Source organism: Prionailurus bengalensis, chromosome B4 (assembly GCF_016509475.1).
Source record: "Prionailurus bengalensis isolate Pbe53 chromosome B4, Fcat_Pben_1.1_paternal_pri, whole genome shotgun sequence".
Taxonomy (NCBI): Eukaryota; Metazoa; Chordata; class Mammalia; order Carnivora; family Felidae; genus Prionailurus; species Prionailurus bengalensis.
The window spans coordinates 36,058,515-36,084,466 of NC_057358.1; the positions used below are offsets into that span (position 1 = coordinate 36,058,515).

At 37.8% G+C, this 25,952-nt stretch overlaps 1 protein-coding gene and 1 pseudogene across 3 annotated transcripts in view; one reads left to right on the forward strand and one right to left on the reverse strand.

Moving 5' to 3' along the window:
* ADIPOR2 (adiponectin receptor 2) overlaps positions 1–23,891 on the reverse strand; it is an 80,111-nt gene extending 56,220 nt beyond the window's left edge. The window contains exon 1 of one of the 3 annotated variants that reach the window (XM_043563511.1): positions 23,613–23,891. The gene's annotated coding sequence lies outside the window, so the exon portion shown is untranslated. Of the gene's footprint in view, positions 1–21,354; positions 21,618–23,612 lie in introns of those variants that run through there. The other 2 variants (XM_043563509.1, XM_043563510.1) reach the window with 2 other exon arrangements.
* On the forward strand, positions 250–17,875 carry LOC122473562 (annotated as a pseudogene).
* Positions 23,892–25,952: the final 2,061 nt, after the last annotated feature.

The following is a 25,952-nucleotide window of genomic DNA, read 5'->3' on the forward strand; positions in this document are numbered from 1 at the left end:
AGTTATGATGAAAACCAACACTGAAAATAAATGTCCAACTTGGTCTATCACATTTTTCAAAGCTAGAGATTTATCTCAACACCACTTTAAAACTGTTTTCTATAGATAGGACTTTATACATCAATTTCTTAAAAGTTCAATATAAAGTCCAATCTAAATCATTGTAAACATTTCCAAAATCATTTTATTATCTGAGTTAACATGATCAGTTAAGTCATGCAAACATCATGAAAAATCTTACAATCTAATATGTTGCTTAAAAAGGAATCGACAGAGAGTGATATCAACAAGAAGGAACAGGAGTTTTCAGCACTCATTTCCCACGAAACAGCAATTTTGATAATTGCCCATGGACTAGAGTACCTTTGTGGGAACCCTGGAGTCCCAGAGAGGTCTCATAAGCTCTTTGGAGGAAAAAAATCTGCAAGTAAGTACACTGAAGAAAGTAAAAAGAACAGTTACAACTTCACCAATGGCATACTTTCCCTAAAGCAGCACAAATCAGTGCCAAGAAAGAATCCTTCCACCTGTGATTTCTACCACAGGGGAAAGTGAGAACAAAATGAGCACCCACTTCCCCAGATCTACAGGATGCTGCTCAGGGGCCCTTCATTCTCATTCCACCCAGAACACTGAGACAAAGCAGGGAAGGGAAACAGGGCTCACAGCAACTAGGGCACAGAATTCAATAAAGTGCCATGGATGTTACTGACCACTCACAGGCTCCAGCAAGAGGCCTACCGACAAACCTCATAAGACACATTACCTGAAGATAACCCCAACTAGGCCCCATGTGCCCCCAGCACTCCATGTGCTGTTCCCCAATGAAACCAGCTCACGCAAAACACTGAAAATCATAGACAAAGCAATCACAGATGGCTGGCTCAACTCTCCTGGATTGAAAGATGGTACACGGCCTTCAAAACTTCAGGGCACTGCCCTAGGAAAAAATAAATGGGAGCCTTTCAGTATAAACAACAAAATTGCTTTTTAAGGAAACTCAGTGACCTACATGAGAGCACAGATAAACAACTCAATGAAATCAGAAAAAGACATAAAAACGAGAAGTTCAACAAAAATATAGAAATCACAAAAAATAATCCAACACTAATTCTGGGGCTGAAGAATACAATAAATAAAATGAAAACTGCAATAAAAACTTCAAAAGCATATTCAATCAAACACAACAAAGAATCTCTGAGCTCAAACATGTCATTTCAAATTACTGAGTCAGAGAAGAAAAAAGAAAAACAAATGAAAAACAATGAAAAAAACTTACAGGAATTATGGGCTACCATCAAATGAACCAAAATACCCATAGTGGGAGTCCCAGAAAGAAAAGAGGGAGAAAAAAGGCAGAAAACTTATTTAAAGAAACAATGGCAGAGAGGTGCCTACGTGGCTCAGTTGGTTAAGCGTCCATCTCTTGATTTCGGCTCAGGTCATGATCTTGCGGTCCGTGAGTTCGAGCCCCGCGTCAGGCTCTGTGCTGACAGCTCAGAGCCTGGAGCCTGTTTCCGATTCTGTGTCTCCCTCTCTCTCTGACCCTCCCCTGTTCATGCTCTGTCTCTCTCTGTCTCAAAAATAAATAAACGTTAAAAAAATTAAAAAAAAAAATATGGATTATTCTTCAGCCATAAAAAGAAATGAAATTCTAATACATGCTATAACATGAACCAATGTTGTAAACATTATGCTATATACTAAATAAACCAGACCAAACACAAAAGACAAATATTGTATGGTTCCACTTTCATGAGGTTACTGGAATAGGCAAATTCACAGAGACTGAAAGTAAAACAGAAGTTACCAGAAGGAATGGAAAGGAAGGAGTAGGAGTTATTAATTGGTACATATTTTTTTAGGATGATGAAAAAGTTCTGGAAATGGTGGGGATGGTTACACAACATGTAAATGTATTTAATGAATTGTACACTTAAAAAAGGGTTAAAATGGGGACATGTGGGTGGCTCAGTCAGTGTAGCATCCGACTCAACTTCAGCTCAGGTCATGATCTCACGATTCAGGAAATCAAGCACTGCTTTGGGCTCTGCGCTGACCTGTAGAGCCTGCTTGCAATTCTCTCTTTCCCTCTCTCTGCCCCTCCCCCAACTCGTGCTCACTCTCTCCCTCTCTCTCAAAGTAAACATTTTTTTTAATGGTTAAAATGTAAATTTTATTTTTTTTCACAATAAAAAAAAAAAGTAAGGAAGTACTGACACATGCTACAACATTTCTCCCCAAAAAAATGTTCAAGGTTTTATAGAGGGGGTTTGCCAATCACAATAGATGAAAGGTATTCTGTGCAAAGAGCATATGCAAACAAGAATAGTAAGGTCTATTCAAAAATTAGAGGACAAGGGACAGATTCAAGATATACTCAGTAGAGAAATATCAACACTGGATGACTGATTAAATGAGGGTCAATGAAGAATACAAAGACATTAGATGACTCAGGTTTTTTGCTTAGGCAGTTAAGTGTATTTAGAGAATACCATTCATTGAGATGAAGGGATGTTAAAGGGGAAAGTAATGAATTTGTTTTTGGAAATGAAGTTTGAAGTAACAAATATTCAGCTGATATGAGGAAGCACAAATTAAGAAAAGAGAATAAGCTTGAAAATAGTACTGGGTGTTAACCAGTAACAAAAGTGATCTAACATAGTTACCAGCCTAACAACAGTGGCCAAAATCCTTTAAAAAGAAGTGAGGGACAAAAATGAAAGTGAAGAATCCAGGAGAATACCAAATATTACATGATGGACTGGAACCTAGATCTCTTGACTCCCAGGCAAATGTACTAACACCAGGTTGCCTTTCTAATGGAAAAGCAATGGAAAATTTTAAATTCCCACTTCATAGACTTCACTTTCCCTTCAAATAATACTGCATAAAGTTATTACACTGCTTAAAAACACCGAGGTTACTTACATGAACCTCAAAAGCAATTTCTTCTACCTGAAGAAATTGCTAACTTAATTGTTTGACACTTCAGGTCTAGAAATATAACTCTATTCTAGGAAATGTATTTTTTAAAAAATAGTTTGCATGTTGCATAAGGGCAAGGATTCCCGTTTTGTTCACTGCTGAAACACAAATTGCAAGATATACAGGAGACATTCAATACAGGTTTCTTGAATGAACGAATAAATGTCCCATTCTCTAGGGGGACAAATGGAAAAAAGAAAAGGATTTAAAATTATTTATATTTAATCATAAGTTGGGCTTGTTATTAGATATTAGTATGATGTATTACTTCACCTATTTTGTGATTTTGATTTTTATGTTGCCCTCAACTTTAAAAGAACAGGCAAGATGTGGAAAACAGTATGGTAGTTCCCTCAAAAAAATTAAAAATAGAATCACTATATGATCTAGCGATTCTATTTCTGGGTATACACTCAAAAGAATTCAAAGCAGGGTCCAGGAGAGACATTTATACACTCATATTCATAACAGCGTTACTTATAACAGCTAACACATGGAAGCAACCCAAGTGTCTTATCAATGAATCAATAATATAGTCTATATATACAAAATACTACTTAGCCTCAAAAAGGAAGGAAATTCTGACACACACTACAACCTGGATGAACTGTGGCATTTTGCTAAGTGAAATAAGCCAATCACAAAGAACAAATGCTACATGATTCTACTTGTATGAGAGAACTTATTAAAGCAGTCAAAATCACAGAGAGAGAAAGTAGAATGATGGTATCCAGGGTTTGGGGGGTGGGGGGGGGACAGGGAATTACTGCTTAATTTATAGTTTCCATTTTGTAAGATGAAAAGAATTCTATAGATAAATGGCTGCACAAAATGTACAACATGACTGCACATTTAAAATGTGTAGTAAAAAAGACAGTAAATTTTACATACATTTTACAATTTTTTAATTAGGGAGAAAAAAAACAATCCCAAAAAGTAATACACTGTATGATTCCATTTTTATGACATCCTTGAAATAACAAAAATACAGAAATGGAGAACAGACTAGTGGTTGTCAGGACTTAAGGAAGGCATAGGAGTGAGAAGTGGATACGGTCATAAAAGGTCACCATGAAAGATCCTTGGGTTAACAGAATTGTTCTGTATCTTGGGGCGCCTAGGGGGCTCAGTCAAGCATCTGACTGTTGATTTTGGCTCAGGTCATGATCTCACAGTCGAAAGATCAAGTCCCATGTGGGGCTTTGCGTTCAGCATGGAGCCTGCTTAAGATTCTTTCTCTGCCCCCTCCCTGCTCTGTAAACTAAATTTCAAAATTAAAAAAAAAAATTGTCCTGTATCTTAAAAATGTCAGTATCATAAAAAGAAAAAACAATGTCAGTATCATGATTACAATATTACACTAGATATAGTTTTGTAAGATTTTAGCAGTGGGAGAAACTAGGCAAAGTGTATGGGGATCTCTGTATCATTTCTTACAACTGCACATGCGCCTACAATTATCTCCAACAGAAAAGTTTAATTCAAAAAAAAGAGAGAAAGCAGGCAAGTCCAGCTCCACAGTTTTATACATAATACTCCACACCAGAAATTTCAATGCAAGGAGTGGAAAATCATGCAAATAGTTTCCGATAAAAATACATACCCAATGCTAATAGCACCTCGGTAGTAATTTCTAAAAAAAAATCTCATCAATACATTTCACCAAATAATGGCGACCATAATGATAATAAAAACAAGAGTAACAGGTTCCTCAAAAGTTCCTCAAAAAGGTAAACAGAATTACTGTGATTTAGCAATTCCACTCCTGGACATATACTAAAAATTGAAAACAAGAATTCAAATAGATACTTGTATACCAATACTCCCAATAGACAAAACATGGAAACTAGCATCCATGGACAAATGAATGGATAAACAAAATGTAATATAAACACGTAATGAAATGGGGTGCCTGGGTGGCTCAGTCGGTTAAGCGTTCGACTTCCGCTCAGGTCATGATCTCCAGGTTCCTGAATTCAAGCCCCATGTCGGGATCTGTGCTGACAGCTTGGAGCAAGGAGCCTGCTTCGGATTCTGTGTCTCCCTCTCTCTCTGCCCCTCCCCCATGCGTACTCTCTTCCTCTCTCTCTTTCTCAAAAATAAAACATTAAAAATTTTTTAAAAACATACAATGAAATATTAAGCTATTAATAAATAACAAAAGAGGATTAAGTTTGGATTCATGGTTCAATTGACAGAACACAGATTATGAGGGCTAGTGAGAGGGGGTAATGGCGAGTTATTGCTAATGGTTAGTTTTTGTTTTAGGTGATTCAAAAGTTTTGGAATAGGGGCGCCTGGGTGGCGCAGTCGGTTAAGCGTCCGACTTCAGCCAGGTCACGATCTTGCAGTCCGTGAGTTCGAGCCCCGCGTCGGGCTCTGGGCGGATGGCTCAGAGCCTGGAGCCTGTTTCCAATTCTGTGTCTCCCTCTCTCTCTGCCCCTCCCCCGTTCATGCTCTGTCTCTCTCTGTCCCAAAAATAAATAAACGTTGAAAAAAAAAAAAAAATTAAAAAAAAAAAAAAGTTTTGGAATAGATACTGGTAAAGGTTACACAACATTGTAAATATATTAAACATTAATGAAATATAAACTTAAAAATGCTCAAAATAGTAAACTTCATATGTATATTTTATCACAGTAAGAAAAATGGTAATAGCAACTACAGCTTATTTAGTGTTTACGATACACCAGGCACTGTGTCTTTTAAGTAATATACAAGAATTAATTCAGTTAAAACTCTGTGAGATATGAGATGGGTACTATCAATCCCCACTTTATAGATGAGGACATAAAGCAAAACAGTCTGAGTAACTAACACACAACTAGTAACTGGTGAGCTAAAATTTCAATCTAGTGCTCTAGTGCTCATTCCTGGTGCTCTTATTAATCAATGCTACTTCTATAGTTTTATTAATAAATGATTAATATTAGCAAAGAGAAAGCTCAATTCACTGATCCCTACTTGGGGAATAAATGAAAAGAAATTTAAAAATTGTAAGTCAAATTACCATTAAAAACTGGATGAATAAAGAAAATAGAAATATATTTCAAAAAAACATGCTCAGCTTAGAGCCCATAAAGTCCACAGCCTGTAAAATATAGAAAAAGGTACCAAATTAAAGTTTTAAGAACTGTGAAATAAGATGTCAAGGCTGCAATCCAGAAAAATATACTACAGTACTGCATTGCCTCTTTGCTAATAAACTTTTTATTGATGTAAAAAATACATTCAAGGGGCGCCTGGGTGGCGCAGTCGGTTAAGCGTCCGACTTCAGCCAGGTCACGATCTCGCGGTCCGTGAGTCCGAGCCCCGCGTCAGGCTCTGGGCTGATGGCTCAGAGCCTGGAGCCTGTTTCTGATTCTGTGTCTCCCTCTCTCTCTGCCCCTCCCCCGTTCATGCTCTGTCTCTTTCTGTCCCAAAAATAAATAAACGTTGAAAAAAAAATTAAAAAAAAAAAAATACATTCAAGAAAGCACATAGAGTTCACAAAGATCACAAAGCATAAATGTCACATAACCAGCAAGGAACAACATTCTAGTATCCAGAGGACACCTCTCCCTCATCACTGTACCGTTCTGTAAGTATTAATTTTAAGAGATCAACCACTTTCCCTGCAGTTAGTGTGACAGAAATCTTCCATCCGAATTCTGTAAAAACTTAAGCCAGTCAAGTAACACACATCAGTAGTTCATTGATAGTGGTTAAAAAGGAAAAAGCTAGGGGTCAAAAGAAAATCTAGCACCTTTAATATCCTTACTGATCCTACTGATGGAATAAACTATTCCATCCTAAAAAATAATCCCATTCCATTAGTTGAACAACTAAATCTGAACAATTTGTATCCACTATATTTTACTTCACAATGAAGTCTGAAAGAGGAGGTAATAAGGGACACAACATACCAATACTTCCATGTAGAACATTTTGTACCATTCAGGTTTCCAATAAAGGAAAAGCATGAATTTGATATCAGGAATCTCATTAACCATGCACCAACTTCAAAGGCATACCTCAGTGTGGAATGATAGACCACAGAATAGTTTCAGTATACAACTTTCCAGTCACTTTGAAATTGGCTACTTTCACCTTAGAGGAAGCCAACAAAAACCTGGGGACATATTTGGCAGCCTGTCCTCTACCACTGAATAATCTAATTATAGAACTAGAAAGTGATGCTCCTAGATTTCAACTATTACACCCTACTCACTGTATCCCAACTAATACAAAGAGACACTGCACTACTGGCCCTCAGAATCTGAAGACTTAATATACTAATTTTTAACAACTTCAAAGGTCCATGGCAGATGGCAAATTAATGTGTAAAAGAGTCAACAATCTCCATGTCATGCATAGTTGTGAGAACTGAATAAGCTAACAGAGGCAAAGCACCAAGAATTAACTTAAATCATGCCCTGTGAGGTTGGCAATAGAATGAGATCACTAGTGAGAAAGCCCAGCTAAATACCACACACCAAGTGGCGATAGTCATATTTGAAGATTGTGAAGTTTCTGGTCACAACAAACACTAATGACAAACCAGTATTAAAAAGACACCTTAGGGGTACCTGGGTGACTCAGTCAGTTAAGCACCTGACTTGGGCTCAGGTCATGATTTCTTGGTTCGGGAGTTTGAGTCCCGCGATGGGCTCTGTGCTGACAGCTCAGAGCCTGGAGCCTGCTTGATTCTGTCTCTCTCTCTCTCTCTCTCTCTCAAGAATAAACATTAAAAAAATTTTTTTTAATTTAAAAAACCACCTTAATGCCATTTCATTAAATTTGTGCATTTCTTTCTGCCATTTTTTTATTTGGAAGATGAGGTACCCATAGTATACAAAAGAATTAGCTAAGTATAAATGTAGTGTTTAAACTAAATGGCGGAAGCCCTAGCTTATAACCACATAATGAAATGCAAAAGTATGGAAATGATAACTAACCAATACCTACTCTTCTCTCACTAAGCAATATAAAGAATCAAACCCAATACATAATTTCAAAATATGTGATGGGTTCAATTCTTTATACCAAGTGGAAATCATTCAATAGATTCTCAAAGGTCGCCAAAGATGAGGCTCTCCCACAAGCATTTCTTCAAATATTTAATACTCCTTAAGGTCTAGAAATCCATAGTATTCAGGATGAATATCAAAAGACATCATCATTTTAGTTTTCCACAATGATAATATCCATTAGTTTGCTGCAAATCATTATTGTTAATTCAACTTTGACCAATCCAGGCTAAATAATTCTTATTCATTAAGCTTTTCCATAAAGGACTCATTTTTTAATTTCTGATCATTTCCTGGAGACTTTACTAGACTCTATCCAATTTTTTCATATCCTATCTAGCATAAGAAGCTCAAAATTAGATACAATATTATTAAAATGTTTACATAATACTCTTCACAATTATTACCATGTGATATGTGATGCAACATATACCTATAAAACATTATTTAGGCACCAAAGAACGTAATAAGAGCTGTCATAATACACTCAACAAGTCCTACTAATTCAGTCTTCAAAACATAGTCCAAATCTACCCATTTCTATTACTTTCTGGTTTCAGCAAGAAAATAAAATCTCTCTCACCTGTCCTAATACACTAGCCTATAAAGATCTCCTTGGTTCCATCTTTGTTACCCAACTATCCCCATTCCTTATGCTTCAGAATCCAGAATCCACTACTCACACAGCAGTCACAGTGATCTTTATCAAAAGGCACCCCCTTGTTTTGAGCCCTCCAATAACTTTCCTTTATAACTAGAAAACCTTTATCCTGGCTTACAAAACCTTACTTGATTTTAGCCCTACCTTTGACCTCTTCTTGTACCACTGTCCCCCTTGCACACTACATTGCATCCACTGACCTGTCCCTCTAACACTCCAAAAGCTCAAAGGGCTTTATGTCACCAGGTTTCCCAAAGCCTGGAATGCTCATCCCTCTGATCATCCCCATTGCAGGCTCCTTCTACACATGCTGATCTCAATTTAAAAGTCACCTACTCAAAGAATCCTTCTGTCTACACAATCTAAATTGGCACCTCCTAACTCAACTTACTCCTTACCACATGACCTTTTAATCTCTTTCTTGTCTGTGAGATTTTTGTTTACTACTGCTCTTTTCCCATTAGAATGAAAGCCCCTGAGAGAACAGACATTGTCTTCTTTATTCCTATATTCCTAGCACCTAAAACAGCAACTGGCACACACTAACTGTATTCAAAAAAAGTATTTGCCAAATAAATGTATAGGGAATTACTACTCAAACTTTGTAAGTTCAGGGGCAGAAATTAATTTCCCTGACCTCCCCAGGCTCCTAACACTAACTCCTTTATTCTTATTAATGTTTTTATTATAGCACCTGTCACAATTTACTGCATTTATCCATTTACATGTTTGCCTTCCCCTCCTGGAAACTTCTTAGGGTCAGAAAACCTTTAGAATCCATTTTTGTTTCATAACACGGATGCAAAGTAGGAACTCAAAACCTTTGTTGGATGTGTAGGAGGAGGAGAAAGAGGAGGAGAAGAACAGGAGGAGAAAGAGGAGGAGTACTTACTACATGCAAAGAACATTTCCCATGAATTATCTCTTTAATCTTTACAATAATCCTGGGGGATAGGTACAATTATTTCCTCCATTTTGGAAATGACAAAACCCCCAGGAAACTTCTAAATAACTTGCCTGAGTTAACTATATTTACAAGTGGCAAACTAACCTACCTAATCAACCTACTCTGCCTAACACCCAAGTCAATGCTCTTATTCACAACCCTCTGTTTCCATGAAACATAAGCTCTACTAAATGCATACTACTTAAATGCCAAAATCAGGAGTTTGAACACTGATAATATGTTGTACTTTACAACAACGTTGAAAATATTAAGAAAGTCAAAAAATAGGGAAGAACATAGAGCCTTGCTACATACCAGAACCAATGAAACGACTGATTAAAATTGGAATTCTTCCCCAGACACTCAAAACATTTCTGAGTAGAAAAATGTCAATAAAACAAAACTGGAATGGGGTCGGTGGGGGAAGTGACTGATAAAATGGGAAAAGTTCCCAACATATGCTACTGATACAGCCCTTAAGAAAATGGTACAGCTGACAACTGAGAAGAAGAAATATCTCAATTTTTAAGATAAGCATTCTCAAGCCTTCATGTTCATAAAACCTTAACTGCTATAAACACAAAGAAACATTTCAAATCAAACAGTTTATTTTTTAAAATTTACTTTGAATAGGGGAGCCTGGGTGGCTCAGTTGGTTAAGCATCTGACTTCAGCCCAGGTCATGATCTCACAGCTCGTGGGTTCGAGCCCTGCATCAGGCTCTATCTATGCTGACAGCTCAGGGAGCCTGTTTTAGATTCTGTGTCTCCCTCACTCTTTCCCCCTCCCCCACTCACAGTCTCTCTCAAAAATAAAAACATTAAAAAAAATTTTTTTTAATTATTTTGAATATATAAAGACAGGCAGGGGCGCCTGGGTGGCGCAGTCGGTTGAGCGTCTGACTTCAGCCAGGTCATGATCTCGCGGTCCGTGAGTTCGAGCCCCGCATCGGGCTCTGGGCTGATGGCTCAGAGCCTGGAGCCTGTTTCCGATTCTGTGTCTCCCTCTCTCTCTGCCCCTCGCCCGTTCATGCTCTGTCTCTCTCTGTCCCAAAAATAAATAAACGTTGAAAAAAAATTAAAAAAAAAAAAAAAAAGACAGGCAACACTTTGAATCATTTACACTACTTTTTTTTTTTGGCCCTAGCATGAAGTAGGCCAACTTTTAAGTAAAATCACATGGAACCTGTTCTAACTGCCATATCCCACTTGACCAACTTTCTTGAGGGGAAAAAAAAAAAAAACAAATCCCATCATCATGTGAATGACAGTTGGGGGAAAAGTCAGTGGAGCAGACCACACAACTGGTCTATTGTTATGCCTAATGCAAATCTTCCTATAAAGATTTCTAAAGTGATAAAAAGATGCCAACTGTTATTTGCTGCACTGCTACTTTATAGGCCTTTCCACTAGTTATCAGGTCCACTTTGGCATAAAAAATCCTTCAGCAATGTTTGCAAAAATTCACAGAACTGTACCTCTAAAAAAAGGGTGAATCTTATAGAGTGTAAACTATACTCAATAAATTTGACTTTTTAAAAAGCTAAACCATAAACATGACCAAAAAAGTTTCTACTCCTCAGTAAAAAAAAAATCTGAATTTATTTTGTCAAATTCCCAAAATATAAAGTCAAGTTCTAAGCCTTTAAGAAACAGAATTGGAGGGAAGACACTGGACTTATGCTATATGTGTTATATACTGTACCATTACAATAAAGTAAGCTAGAGGAAAAAAAAGGTTATTAAGAAAATCATAAGAGAAAATACATTTACAGTACTGCACTACAAAAAATTCACGTATTAAGTAGACCTGCACAGTTCAAACCCATGTAGTTCAAAGGTCAACTATATTCTGAAGTTTCAAGTATCAAGATGTCAATGGAACACCTGCTTATCTGGTTTCCAAAGTCTGTGGATATTAACCAGCAATGCAAAAGACAGAAATCTGTTTCCTCAAAGTGTATCCTTAAACTGCACACCAGTTCTATTACAAAAGTGGTTGAGAAAAATGACATGGGTGAGATCTACAAATATGCTCTGTATCTATCTACTCCTCTAGGTTGTACTTCTGAATCAAGTAATCACTCAATCATTTCCTCTTGCCCAGAAGTCACAAACTTGAACATGTGAAACAGCCTGAGTAAAGACAAAGGCTGTTACTGTGTTGAACCAAAACTGCTTAAATGATTAACAATTCAAATTCTAAAACACACTGTTAAATGGTGCTGTAATAACTGATTATGCATATAAAAAATTAGATTAAATCTGTAGTAACTGATTATGCATACAAAAAATTAAATTAGATCGCTGCCTCCTATTATATAAAAATACCTTTTTTTTTCAGGCAAAATATTCAAAACATTTTTTCAAAAACTTTTAGAAAGAAATATGGAAGACTCTTAATGACCTTGGGGTATGGAATAGATTTCTTAAGACACAAAGGACACAAATAAGGAAAATGGTGATAGATTTAATAATCATTTATATTCAACAAAACCATATAAAAAGTTAACAAATAAACCACATAGCTTGGAAGAAAATATTTGCAATTCATTTAGCAGACACAACTAAAATATTTAATAAGCTCCTATAATCAATTTAAAAAGACAAAGGAATAGGCAGGACAGGTAGCAGATAGTCAATTCAAGAAATGGAAACTTGAATAGTCACTCAACAATTGAAACATGTTCAATCTCATAATCAAGAAAAATAAAGATGATATGATACTTTTCTGTAAAAATATCTGATTTGTAAACACATAAAAAAATCTGGCAATGCCATGGATCCTAATGATTTGGAAACAGCAAATTCTCATATTCTCGTGCTAAAATAAAGTGGCACAATTTGGGAGGATAATTAGGCAATCTATGACATAGTTAAAAGTTCCCATAATCTCCATAATCTCCAATCCAATAACTTCATTTCTGGGTAATTTTCACTTCATTTCAAACTTAGTAACCACAGGGGCACCTGGGTGGCTCAGTCAGTTAAGTATCTGACTTCAGCTCAGGTCATGATTTCCCGGTCTGTGAGTCTGAGGCCTGCATCAGGCTCTGTGCTGATAGCTCAGAGCCTGAAGCCTACTTTGGATTCTGTGTCTCCCGCTCTCTCTCTGTCCCTCCCAGCTCAGGCTCTGTCTCTCTCTCTCAAAAATAAATAAACATTAAAAAAAAAAAAATTGTAATAAACTTAAAAAAACACTTAGTAACCACATAGATACACATACACAAAAAGAAACAAAATTTTCACAAAACATTTTATCCATACTGCCTGTAATACAACCTAATACTTTTCTATCCTATTTTAATTCCTGATTAAAACTGATTTCAGAACCCATTAATGGCTTCCAACATGCAGTTTAGAAAACCTGCCAAAGAGCTGAAATATGTGCACAAGGATTCCTAATCAGGAATGTTCAACGTAGCATTGTTTTTAAAAGAGGAAAAATTGGAAACAACCTAAATACCTATCAACATGATAAATTAAAAATGGATGTATTCATATAATAATGTAATTGTACCCCAGATAAAAGTGATGACTATAATTAGGCTGAACCACAGGAAACTGTCATTCTTGTAGGTCAAAAATGGTAATGTATCAACAGTTTCATATGAATCTAAAAGACATGTTTCATGGGGTGCTTGGGTGGCTCAGTTGGTTAAGCCTCCAACTTTAGCTTAGGTCATGATCTCATAGTTCATGAGTTCCAGCCCTACATGAGGCTCTCCACATCGGGCTCTACGCTGTCAGCCCAAAAGCCCAATTTGGATCTTCAGTCTCCCTATCTCTCTGCCCCTCCCACACTGTCATGCAGGCTCGCTCTCTAAGATAAATTTAAAAAAATTAAAAATAGGGGCACCTGGGTGGCTCAGTCGGTTGAGCATCCGACTTCGGCTCAGGTCATGATCTCGCGGTTTGTGAGTTCGAGCCCCGCGTCGGGCTCTGTGCTGACAGCTCAGAGCCTGGAGCCTGCTTCGCATTCTGTGTCTCCTCCTCTCTTTGCCCCTCCCCTGGTCATGCTCTGTCTCTCTGTCTCTCAATAATAAATAAACGTTAAAAAAAAAAATTTTTTTTAATAAATAAATACAGACATTTCATGAAAAACAAGTTACAGAATATGCAGAACGTTGTTTACATCAAGTTTGAAAATATGCAATATTATGATTTGTTTATAAACGTATTTCTATGCAGTTATTACATAAAAATTGGCATTAGGAATGATCAACACCAAATTCATGATAATCATTACTTCTGTAAAGAAACTGAAATGTAATCCAAGAAGGTGCTTCAACTGTATGTGCAATTTTTTTCTTAAAAAAATGGAAATGAGAAAAATGTTAAGATTTAATACAGCTGTAGAGTAGATACATGAATGTTAATTATATTGGTCTCTGTATTCTGAATGTTTGAAGTATTTTGAAGAAAAAAAAAATCTGTTAGCCAAATAAAAAACACATGTGCAGCCCAAATTCAAACCAAACCCCATAAAAAATTTCTTCCATTGGCTTGAAATGCTAATGCTTGGTCCTAGCCCTTTAACTAGGGCCTCTAGCAAAAACAAACAACAAACAAAAAATTAAAGAAACAGCTTTTTATGTAATTCCCAATTTAAACAGTTCTTTAAAATCTGTCAAGAGAAGATTTACCCCTGGAAAATTGGTCTTATTCCTCCTTCCAGTTTAGTGCTATGTATTTTACCATATTTCCATTTTTACCTTTGCTGCCAAGAAAACCCAAATCCAAATTTTATTCTTAGTCATTGAATTATGTTTCCTCCTTTTCCTCCTTATATTTTATTACATTTCTGGATGAAATTGGATATAAATAAATTCCAAGAAAATAAAAGTAACCCTCTTGTTCCAACATGGTAAAGATTTTACTACCACCACTTTCTTCCCTGACCCAAGGAATGTACAGATACAATTATGTATACATGCTCTCACTAAAGTAAGATTTCGGGGCACACAGGATTAAAGTGAATATGCTGCCAGTGAAAAATAATCAGCAATATACTAACAAAAAAATGCATACAAAAGGTCTAGCTGGCCAAAATTTAATAAGGTAATTAAGTTTGTCTCTTCGAGACCATATGCTTTATATGCTTTGTTTTCTAGTACATAACGTGGAAAATACAGAAGTCCAAAAAGAATATGCAATACTGTAAGTCAGCTATTAAAAATATCTTATTTTTCTGTGCTCTTACATCAAAAAACTTCAATTGTCCTTTCCCACAGTTATTTTCCGCATGTCTGAAGACATTCTGGCGGTTTCCAGAATTTAGCTTCACTTTTTCTTCTGTCTGGACACTTAAAATGTCTGAGTAAGTCAGGCTATATAATCACTTAACCAGCATACATCCCTTCTAACGCATGGTATACTACGAAACAGAAAAATCAAAACCATGGGTCACGTGAAACAAATCCTCTATTTAACCCATTTAACTTCCAAAACTGAATACTAAATGTACTTATTAAATAGATTAGGTTAATTATTCCTAACAAACAGGTTCTAGGATATCAATCAGCCTTATTTCATTTTAGAATTAAAAGAGGAGATAAAGCTGCAATTTTTCAAGTTTGTATTTCACAAAGACTTTGAAAAGGTTATTTTTAACAGAATTGAAGCACTTCACTTAGCAAAAGAATACAATCCAATTTAGGTTTTAAAAAGACCATTTACTCCCTACTTGCTATACACCAAGACTGCTGTTTGATATAAAGAAAGCTATCCTCTCTTTACCCTCAAGAAATATATAATCTACTGGCCATCACTCAGATTTTTTTAAGAGGGGTGGCAAAATCACACTGCTTTCAAGGGCTAAGTAGGAAATCTTAATAGATGAACAGATCTAAGAAAGTACTAGGAAGAATAACTACAGAATGTAAGCACCACCTAAAATAATTCTAAATCAACTTCAATGCAAATCTCAGTAGAGATTTTCAAACTGCAACCAAATAAACCCAGCAAAGAACTGGCAAAGTTGGTGACGTTTATGGCACCAATTGGTCACTGCTACCCAGAACATCTAGACAACTTTCCTCAAGAGTTGAAAGATCTGCTCTCCTACAATTACACTATCTTGAACACAGATCTTCCAATAACATTTTGCAAATCTTTGATCTCTGGGAGAAGAATCTGATCAACCCATCAAGTTTGCTCTTTTTTTCTTTTTGAGAGAGAGAAAGAGAGCAATTAAGAGAGAGAGCACACAAGAGTGAGCAGGGAAGAGGCAGAGGGTGGAGAGAGAGAATCTTAAATCTATATGCCTAGCACAGAGCCAATGTGGGGCTCAATGTCATGACCATAAGATAATGACCTGAGCTGAAATCAGGAGTTGGACGCTTAACTGCCACCCAGGCACCCCACTACTGTTCTTCTTTTAACTTCTACATTGCCATATAAGCTTCTAAGATTTTATACACTCATTTGTAACAGAATAGAATAGAACTGTGAAATACTGGGGCATCTGGGTGACTCAGTTAAGCATCCAACTCTTGATCTCAGGGTTGTGAGTTCATGCCCCTCATTGGACTCTGCACTAGCCATGATGCCTCCTTAAAAACAATAAAAGAGGGGTTTTGGGTGGCTCAGTCGGTTAAGTATCAGGACTTGGCTCAGGTCATGATCTCACAGTTCATGGGTTCCAGCCCTACATCCAGCTGTGTGCTGATAGCACAAAGCCTGGAGCCTGCTTCGGATTCTGTGTCTCTCTGCCCCTCTCCCACTCATGCTTTGTCTCTCTGCCTCTCAAAAATAAATAAGTGTTAAAAAAAATTAAAAAAAAAAAAGAAAAAAGTGTAAAATACAAGAATACTAGATGGCTCAGTCGGCTAAGAGTCCGACTTTGGCTCAGGTCATGATCTCATGGTTTGTGGGTTCGAGCCCCGCATCGGACTCTGTGCTGACAACTCAGAGCCTGAAGCCTGCTTCAGACCCTGTGTCTCCCTCTCTCTCTGCCCCTCTCCTGCTCATGCTTTCTCTCTCAAAAATCAACAAACATTAAAAAATTTTTTTAAAAAAGAGCCCGACTTCAGCTCAGGTCATGATGTCACAGCTCGTGAGTTCCAGCCCTGCATGGGACTCTCTGCTGTCAGTGCAGAGCCCACTTCAGATCCTCTGTCTCCCTCTCTCTCTCTGCCCCTCCCCAACGCTCTCTCTCTCTCAAAAATAAACAAACATTAAAACAAGAAGAAGAAGAAAGTGAATATACTATTGCAGAATTCCATATGCACATTTTAAGAGACAGCAATGCAACTGTAGCCAAGATATCTTTGAAAGTGATGACTGAACTCCAGAAGAAACATCTGAAATGATGCCAAGACTGCCAGTGTTATCACAATTCATGCTTCTCTAAGGTCACCAAAGTATTAGTTGCTACCTTGACCTTCCTCCTAGGAAAAAAAGAACAAGAGAAACAGGACAGTGACTAAGAATCTTAGTGCAGTATGCCATAAGGAAAACAGGCTCCAAATACAAGGAAAGGTTGAAAGGTTACGAAGTGCTTAGAAACAAAAGAAGAGAAAAAAACAGAGGTGTTTAACTTCTCAGCTATCCATTTGAGTCCTGATTCCCCAAGGTTTTGCAGAAATACTATTGCCGCTAAGGAGCTCTAAAGAGATACTCTACAAACTTATCTCCAGATTGGTGGGAATTCATGAGCTTTTTCTAATTTCTATCCCTTTGTGCAAAGGTTTCTATAGCAGCACCAAAGAGAAGGAGCAAGATCCTTCTGTTTGTGCACAAACATCTCATAAGCTGGTAGTCCCAGAAATCAGTCATTGCTCATAATTGAGGCCACCCATTTTGTTGTGGACAAGAACTCTGAGGAAATCATGACAGTAGGAATCAATGAAGGAGATTCTAAGAAAAAGATAACCGCTCAATGACTCCATTTCCCCAAATCCTGGCCTAGTATAAAACACTCAAAGTAAAGAATCTGATGATGCCTGCTGCCAACTTTGACTCAGTTCTTCTGACCAATGAATTTCTCAGATGCAGAAGAAATTCCAGGGTAAGACTAGATAAAATCAAGAGTACAAGGATATGGAGAATTAGATGCTAAAGCTTATATTCTAGGAACAGAAGTGTTGGAAATTGAGAAAGAGGAAGAGAACAAAAAAGATGCATGGGGAAGTAGCTGTCTCAGTGAGGCAGAGAATGCTAATGGTAAATAGGCTGACGTGTTATCACGCTTCCAACGAAGAACAGCAACAAAATCTCCAAGAAGCTGAACAGCTTCAAGGAGGAGCCAGAATGTCCAATCAAAAAATAAGCATTCCTTCAGAGAAAAGCAACTGGCACTATAACATAAACTTTTGAAAAAGAAAAAAACAGAATGAAGTAACTTTCAAGCAACTCTTCCATTCCAAGAAGACTGTTAAATATGTGTCATTAATCTGAAAATTAGTGAAACAATGATGTTCATTTGCATTAAAAAGTCCAGAAGCACTGTATTTTGAAAACCACAAAGCACACTATAGAACAATGACTGGTTGAATCCCTTTTTAAAAAACAACTCTGCAACACAAAGAGGAGCCCTATTATAATCAGATTTTAATTAATGACAATGTAACAATATTGGTTCATCAATTGTAACAAATATGCCACATTAATACATGTTATTAATAAGGGAAAACAGAGTAGGTGATATGGGAACTTTCTATACCATGCATAGAAATTTCTGTAACCTAAAACTTCTCTAAAAAATGAAGTCTATTAATTTTTTTAAGACCTGCACATGTGGACAGATTTGGGAGTAAACATTTGTATAAGCAGACAAAGAGGTGGCAATCTCTATATCAAACTATTAACAGTGGGTTTCTACGGAGAGTGAAACTGAAATAAAGTGTGTAACAAATTTCTACATCATGTACCCCTGGACTGTCTAAACTTTCTACCCTGAGCAGAAAGGCTCTGTAGCATATTGGGAGCCTGGGTCCTAAAACCAGACTGCATGGATTTAAATCCCAACTCCACTATTAACTAGCTGACAAACTTGGGCAGTTAATTTCTCTGTACCTCAGTTTCCTCATCTTCAAATATGGATACTAGTACATGTCTCTACAGAGCTGCTGCAGGTAAGTTGATACACGTAAAGTATTGGAAAAGTACCAGTACACCAGAAGTGCTCCCACCACCACCATCACCATCAAGCATCTTTCATTCTTGATTTTATTTTTATCTTAACTGGTAAACAAATTAGGAAAACCTGGTTCATCCAGCCCCTTTCCGGTGAGCTCTTTGATGCAGAAGTACAAATGTATTCAATAGCGATGTAACAATAATCTGAGTTTGGGGGCACCTGGCAGGCTACATCGGTAGAGCATATGACTCTTTATCTCAGGGTCATGAGTTGAGCTCCAGGTTAGGCATGGAGCCTACTTAAAATAAAATAAACAAATACACAAATAAATATAAATAAATAGACAATGAGGGTTTTTTTTAAACCAGATTACAAACCAACACTTAACAATATGAGCCCATTTATACAAAAACAACTAACAGATTCTATAAGAATAATCACAAAAACAAACCCTTCTGAGTGGTGTGATTCTAGACAATTTTTGCTTTCTTCTTTATACTTTTCTGATTCATTTTAACTTTCTATACGGGGCGCCTGGGTGGCTCAGTCGGTTGAGCGTTAGACTTCAGCTCAGGTCATGATCTCACGGTCCCTGAGTTCCAGCCTTGTGTCGGGCTCTGTGCTGATAGCTCAGAGCCTGGAGCCTGGAGCCTGCTTCGGATTCCGTGTCTCCCACGCTGTCTGCCCCTCCCCCACTCACACTCTGTCTTTCTCACTCTCAAAAAATGAATAAATGTTGAAAAAAATTTTTTTAAAAGTTTCTACATTACATATGCATGATTTTTAATAAAATAAACTAGGAGTCAGCAAGCTTTTTCTATTAAGGACCAGAGAATACATATTTTAGGCTCTGCAGGCCATGCGAGTCTCTGTCCCACTACTCACTCAGTTCTACCCTTACACTGCAAAAGCAACCACAAACAACATCAAAATGAATACATACAACTATATCCCAATAAAAACTTAATTTACAAAAACAGCTAGCAAAAGTTGCCCCACAAGCCATAAAGTCTGTTCCCGGAGATAAAAAATAAAATTGTTTTCATTTTGGAAAACCTGATGTGATTTATACCAAAGAAAGTGCATCAGCTAAATTGATACCATTTGTGGGTAAAAAAAAAAAAAAAAAAAAAAAAAAAAAATCCATCCATTTACTTATTCATAGTCTAGGAATAGAAAAAGACAAACTCTTAGGCTCTGGAAATCCTTTTCTCATCCCTAACATTCAGGTAAGAAGAGAAAATTTGCTACTAAATAGCCTATAAAGTGTAGATATAAACATATACTGGTGGGTATGTAGTTACAAATAGAAGCTAAAAGAAACGTCTTTCATATTTAAATCAATCTGAAATGTTTTCAAAGTTTGCAATAATTCACCACCAAGCAGCTGCCAATACATGTGCGGAAGTCCCAACTACTGATGAAATTATTTTAGTTACAGATCATCACAGTCAGCACTCTGACATATTTATGAGAAAGCATGAAAATATCTATGAACAACAGCAGTAGAAATGAAATTTCTATAAAATAAATACTATGGATGAAAATTTTCATTTCTATGAAATGAGAAAGTAGAAAAATCTATCAAATTCTAACAAAAAAAGTCAGAGAGTGGTAAAAGGAGACATAGAGGTGGCCTTTGGATAAGAGAACACTTCAAACTTCAGAAATAAGTTTAAGATCTCCCCTCCAAAATTAAAGCTTTGCGTTGAAGGAAATTATTTTTAACATTTCACTGAAAAGTTCTGTGATCAAATTATTTTAAATGTTACAACAGATTTCTTCAAATTTTAAACAGTTTCTTGGGGATGGGGGCACTGTTTTTGGAAGAGATTTAATGGGGCTAACATAAGGCTGAGAAATCCAGCATCTAAAAATAAAAATATTAAAAGGCCAGTGTACTAAAAAAAATGCCAACAACCTGCACTGAAGTCATCATACCCAGTAAAATTCCAATCTGACATTTGAATCCTTCTACCAAAAGTCACAGTTGGGCCGTCTCATAAAGTCAAATTCCAGAGACAAACGTATTTGTATTTAATGTCAAAAACCAAAAAGAGGAAAAAAAAAAAAAAAAGTTACCTGACAGTTTCCAATCCAAACTCTCTCATGGACCCCTAGATGAACTGATTTAAACCCTGTTAGCATCAGTTTTAAAAGAAGCAATGACAGACGAAAGGCCAAACCAGTTTTGGGAAAACAGGGCCCAAGGTACTAACTATTCCAAGTAGGTTGCCTGAAGCGCCACCAAAGAAAAGGTAAAGAAAATCTTCCTACCCCAGGGACTAGAAAAGTAGCACTAAGCAGATCCCATTCGAAGCCTGCCACCAAAGAAATTCCTAGAGCTAATAAGAGACAAAAATGAAGAAAGGGAGGGCAGATTCTCTCGGTGGGCAGTAAGGCAGGGCAACTGCACGCGAAGGGGAGAAGAGCTGAGACAGTGCTCCGGACGCTGTATCAGGAGGGGCGAGGCAGGTGGTGGGCGCCAGGCGCCACAGACAGCGGTTGAAAGGAGGGCGGCTCCAGGCCCCTCTCGGTCGGTCCCCCCGGTCACAGCACAGCACGCCGTGCAGGGCGACAGGTCAGGTAAGGAGGCCGAGTTGAAGGCTGGGACGGAGCGCGCGCTCCCCGGCCCGCGCCGGGGACACTCTCCCCCTCAGAGCCCTCACCTCCTTCTCGACCCCGGGCTCTCCCTCTTCTCCCCTGAAACGGCGCTCACACTCCAGAGACCCTCACCCAGAGCTTGTCGCCGCCTCGCCGCGCGTCTCGGACTCCTCTGGAACCAGAGCTGAGGGGAGGGGGAGGAGGGGGGAGCGGAGGAGGGAGGGGACCGAACCCGGGGTAGCCGCGCCGCTGCCGCCGCCGCGATACCGCGTCTGGGATCGTGCTCGCGCCGCCGCGACCGCCGCCGCCGCGTCTTCCCGCCCCCACGACTGCACGTCGCCGTGACGCGCATCGCACGAGGCGGTTCGAACCAATAAAGTCAGAGCTAGTGCGCAGGCGCGCTGGCCAAAACCGGAAACTGCTCTTCTGACCGCTCTAGAACGTGGTGGCATCTTGGGAGTTGTGGTTCGGCCAGGAACTCAACGAAAACAGTACTGAGAAAGTGCTCCGCGGGCGCTCACACAAATCTTCGTTTTCTTTCTCCCATAGAAAGCGGAAGCATTTAGACCAGAAGAGGCAGGGGCCCGCCCGGCTAGGGGACGCTTTTTCCGGTCTCTATGGATACGGGCTACACACCTTGGGCGGAAGCCAAAATTTTGGGATTTTTAGGGTGGCTCGTGTTTCTGCCAACGGCCAGTATATTGCTAGGCGTCGTCTGTGAGAGCTTCCGAAATAAATCCGAAAGTATTAGCCAAGTCTTGTGCAAGACAATAGCGTTTACCTTTTATTACTTTGTTAAGGTATTACGATTTATGCCTTCTAAAAAACAAATGTGAACCCACTCACTCTTAAAATACATGTAATTCGGACTAATTTGTAAAATGTTTTTAACGTAATAGCAGATCACTATAGCAGAAATGTAATAGCAGAAACTAATCTGGCATTAAATACTGTGTCTATTTCCCAGAATGAGTGAGTTTCTATTGAGCTCTAACTTCTAAGAAACCAAGAATGGTTTGGTTACATACTTATTCTATAAGAAAAGAAAGTAAAAGCTCCCCACCCCCCAGCCAAAAGTTCGCTTTTTCACTAACCGGAAAAATTTAAAAAAAAAAAAAAAAAAAAAAGGTTTTCGCTTTTCCGAAATGGTAATTGTTTCTTTGTTTTTCGCCTTGGCTTTGGAAAGGCTTCAGTGAGAACACTGTACTTTCGGATAGCCAGGTGAAATCGGTTGGCATAGAAAAATGTGTTTCTCACGTTCAGTTATAAGATGAATTTATCACACTCTGAAGAGGTAATTGCCTTAACTGTCAAAACTCTTGTTATTGATATAGAGGAAATCCATAAGCTTTCAAGAACACTTATGCCCATACCTTGCTTGTCCTTCCCTGAACCACAGCAGGAGAAAACAAAGAATTCTGGAAAAACCTGCACAGACCTCATAACCAAAAGGCCTAGAGTCTAATGTATGAGGAACCCGCCCCTAAAAAAAATAGGGAACTCTTCAAGCCTGGAAATGTAAATTCTAAGAAGTGATTAAAGTCACTAAAATCACGAGGAGCATGAATAAAATGCTCTTAATACGATAAATTAGGCCACCCAGTTAAGGTTGCAAGAGATAAAATTAATGCAAATAAGATTATAGAAATTAAAAGAATAAATTCCCTTCAAGGAGTAGTTTACACTGAAAATGTAAATTTTTTAAATTTACATATTTTTTAAATTTACATAATTTGTAAAAGATATAACAGTAATGACCTGTTTTTCCAGGTAAAGACATAAAGCTTTTGAGATTGATATCAAGGAAGACATTGATACACTTCCACAGCACATTAGAAATGAAACACAGACACCTTTGGATGGCAAATTTGACCCGGTATACCAAATCACATAGGGAAAAGATGAGAAGAACAAGAGCCTGAGAGTTAATAAAAGGTCTGCTAAAGGGAACAGAGCTATATAAAAAAGACAATTAGAAAAGATCCAAGATCTCAAATTTTTTCTCGAAGCATTCTTCTCTTTTAATGATTTGCTTTGACAAAATGCTCAACTCAAAGAAACTTTCTCTGGTACAGTCCATTGTGTGCTAAAATATGTGAGAAAGAGTGTTATTTTCCCACCAAGATTTTACCTCCCATTCTCTGTCACCTTGATCCCATTCCCAGATCACTACTGCCAATTCTTGATGTTCACAATGATAAACCACTTCATTTCCTCAGAATGCTCACACCTTCTCAGCTATTGAGGGTGTTGCCAACATACTTCACCTGAGTGACATTCCCCTGAGGCCCATGTCCATACTGGCTTCACCCATATCCCTTACCTAAATGTCACCATTAAATGTTCCAAAGCAGATTTCTCAGGACTCTCTCCCAGGCTGTACTTCAGTTGCTAATCTTTATATATTAACTTATGACTCGCTGTCCAAAAACCAAGGAGAATTCAGGACAATTCTGTGTCTTCAGTGTCAGCTGTGGATCTTTAGAATCTCTGCTATCTCCATTCTTAAAGTGTCACACTTCCCCACCACAGGAGAGTGGAGTTCTTCATCTTCCACAGCACCAAGAAGAGTCCCTTCCACCCCTACTCTCCATACCAGTCACCAATGACACAATAGTGCCTGTGGCACAGCTAGTCTGATGTAGTCATCTCAACAATTATCAGATATTGTTGACAAAGAGAATGCATCACTGGGTGAGTAACGTTCATAATCTAGTTGTAGCCATCCCAGAATGAGGCTTGAGTGACATTACAATATGTTGCCAAAATGTTGATATTGGACTCGTTGGAGGAGCAGGCTTAGGTTCCATTGTGATATGTGAGTCAATAGCCAATGGGAATTGAAGTTGTATCTAAAATGACAAGCAAATGAAGGTACAGCTTTCAAATTCTAAAGGGTAAGAAAAAAGTACTCTACACTCCATTGTGAACTTAAACTTGAGTTCACAACTGGTTTTTGTTACTTCTATAAAGAAAAGAAGAATTATTTCATTCATTATTTTCCTAATCAGAACAATTGCTATTTTCAAGAAGAAAAAAGGCCAAATTATCTGCTAGAGAAAACCAAAATTAGTAGTCTTCTTTGAGAGAACTGTTTGTATGACTTTCCCCAAAAGATTACAAAGGAAATCAGCTTCATTATTACAAAATACCTAAAACCAGCTAAACTCTTCTTTTGTCCCTCAAGATCTATAAGCTTTTGAAATATGAACATTAGAACTGAAGGAAAAAAATCTGGACAATATAGAAGTTGGACCATAAAAAAAAGGATAAACCAAAAGTAAATGCAAGACATGTCAAATCAGTCCCTGTGTCTGTGTCATATACATGTTGTAGGAGAGGAGAGATTGTCCTCTTATGTTCCATGGCTGGCATATGAATTAAACTGACATAGAATAGATTAGAAGGAGAAAAGTATGCAAATGTATTTAATATTTTTCATGTACACAGGAATCTTCAGAAAGAAAATGAAGACCTGAAGATGACTTTAGACACAAAAGCTTATATACTTTTTACACAAAAAATGAAGAACTCTAGGGATGTAGCAAGATCAAGGGGCTTGCACTAAGAACAATAAACTGTGGGAAAATGACTAGGAACTGTAGTGGAGAAGCTAAGGGTTACTTTAGCAAGTTGTATATGTCCACTTGGGCATTGAATCCCGATCTCTGATATGAACTTAAGTGATAGATGTCAACTAAACTTTTCGTGGTGATCATTTCGCAATGTATACATATATCCAATCATTATGTTGTGCACCTGGAAGTTATACAATGTTAAAATGTCAATTATATCTTGATAAAACTGGGAGAAAAAAAAAGAATGTTCTCTTCCTGGTACAGAAAGACTACCTTTCTCATAGGAAATTTATGGCCTGCTTTTAGGTTAAAAGGGACAGGGTAGAGTGCTTCGTTCATTTGCTGTTTCTCAAGTACTCTCAGCTCAAAATAATCAACATGCCAAAGTTTCATATTTTGGAGTGGCATGTTCTGAACCCCTCCAATGCAAAACAGTCAAATGCAGCCAGCTAATTGGAGTTTGAAGCATTAGGAATCAATGGTGTTAGTTGCTTTAAAAATTATCTAGTAATCTAGGGGTGCCTGCATGGCTCCGTCAGTTAAGCATCTGACTCTTGATTTCGGCTCAGGTCATGATCTCACAGTTTGTGAGTTTGAGCCCACATCAGGCTCTGCATTGATAGTACAGGGCCTGCTTGGGATTCTCTCTCTCCCTCTCTGTCTGCCCCTCCCCCACTCATGCGTTCTCACACTCTGTCTCAAAATAAACATTAAAAAAAATAATAAAAATAGGGGCGCCTGGGTGGCTCAGTCGGTTGGGCATCCAACTTCAGCTCAGGTCATGATCTTGTGGTTCTAGAGTTCGAGCCCCACATCAGACTCTGTGCAGACAGCTCAGAGCCTGGAACCTGCTTCTGATTCTGGGTCTCCCTCTCTCTCTGCCCCTCCCCCATTCTCTCTCTCTCTCTCTCTCTCTCTCTCAAAAATAAATAAACATTAAAAATTTTTTAATTAAAAAAATAAGAAAATAAAAATAATCTAGTAATCTATATGGCAAAATTAGAGTGAAAAACAAATATCTGCATTCTTGCTTAATTACAATTGAAATGATATCAAACATTTATTGATAAATATCACATTAGTCT